The sequence below is a fragment of the Condylura cristata genome, unplaced genomic scaffold (genome assembly GCF_000260355.1).
Source record: "Condylura cristata isolate star-nosed mole 26May11 unplaced genomic scaffold, ConCri1.0 scaffold00015, whole genome shotgun sequence".
Classification (NCBI taxonomy): Eukaryota; Metazoa; Chordata; class Mammalia; order Eulipotyphla; family Talpidae; genus Condylura; species Condylura cristata.
The window spans coordinates 7,293,298-7,294,932 of record NW_004567116.1 but is presented as its reverse complement, the minus strand read 5'-3'; positions in this window follow the sequence as shown (position 1 = coordinate 7,294,932).

The following is a 1,635-nucleotide window of genomic DNA, read 5'->3' as shown; positions in this document are numbered from 1 at the left end:
ATAGGTGCTATGCATTATGCTTTATGCATTATGTTTTCAGTCTGTGTGTGCAGGGTATTTATCATACAGACTGATGATGATCTGAGAAAGTAGATGTGAGTTACTCTCATTCAGATCCAATCTGTACTTCAAAGGAGTAAACTACTCAAAACTTGAGTGCTATATACCATGTCCACTGGTAACATCATATTTATGTACTGTGTTCTTTCATTTTGACTGAGCCAGAGATGATATAGCTTTATTTTTGTTTTTATCATACTATTTTCTACCTTTGACTGTAGACATTCAGATATGTAAATAAATAGCTTCTGAATTAAATTAAAAGATATTATCTTCTCTTTATTGACCATGAGTACTGTTCTCACATCTTCAGACCCCCTTTGTCTCATTGACTGTGCACATTAAGGATAAAATATGTAATTTTAGAAAGGCTAAAACTTCAACACACATGCTCATGTATCATTCAGGGATGGAATGAAATCTAGCAGACTCTGAGCTAGTTGGAATGTCTTATGCATTTGATTCTGTGATAAGGAGGGGCTACTAGTCAAATACTGATTATCTCCATGTCCTTTGGGTCACATAGGCCTATCTCAGTCTATGTCTTCCCATTTTTCTAAAAAAGGTCTGTGAAAGTGCTTGCTTTTCTTAACAAACAATTGCATTATTTTCAATTTCCTTGATTGACTGATTTTGCCAATGCCAAGGCAAAATCTAGTGAAACCATAGTGGCATTATTTTAATGAATTTTATGAATGCTTAATTTGCTTTTAAAACTTTTTGTACATATATACCTATTTTTCTTCCTGAGTCAAGTAGTCTCTGGAATATCAAGAGAATATTGCGTCTCTCCATAGCATTTTAGATCCAACTAATTATGCATAGTTCTCAGTGAGTGGTTTGAGATGGTAAATTTCTGAAGAGTATTTGAACTTTTTTATAAGGATGGAGATGCAGTAAGTATATTTGTGCCTGTGTGTGTATTATGATATTTTTGGTGTACATGTGTATATAGGTCTTGGGAGTAATTTTATGGGAACATTTTTTAAATGCATGGGAGGTAGTTTTGGCAGAAATATTGCATGCAAGTAAGGAAATATACCCCTTGCACGAATAAAGAAATCTATTGTAACTATGTGGCCAGTCTGAAACTTACAGGAAAGGGTATAACACATGCTGCTTTCTACTGCTGGCAGGTGGGTACTGAGTGATGGTCATAGCCAGAAGGTGTCTATGTATAGTATCCATGTTCTTGAGTTAAATGATCACCTTCATCCTATGCCCACAGCCTCCTTGTTCAGAAGCCTACTGAGGACTGCAGTATCAGGGAAAGAGGTTGACAAACATTTGCACAATCGGTCATTCTGTTCTCTTTATAAAAATCTATCTCTGGTGTTCCTTCAAAAGTTTATATTGAAATCCCAAATTACATGTTACTATGTTACATAAAAGATATAAAGGCATCGAAGTTCATCTGATTTGGTGTGTTATAAACAGTAGCAGTTTCTGGGCTGTGTGAACAGGCCCACTGGAGAATAGAATATGACGGTCTGTTTCCAGAAGCACAGTGGAAGTGAAAATGAACAGCAAAAAAAAAAAAAAATATGATGCAGAGTACATCTATAAAGGATATTT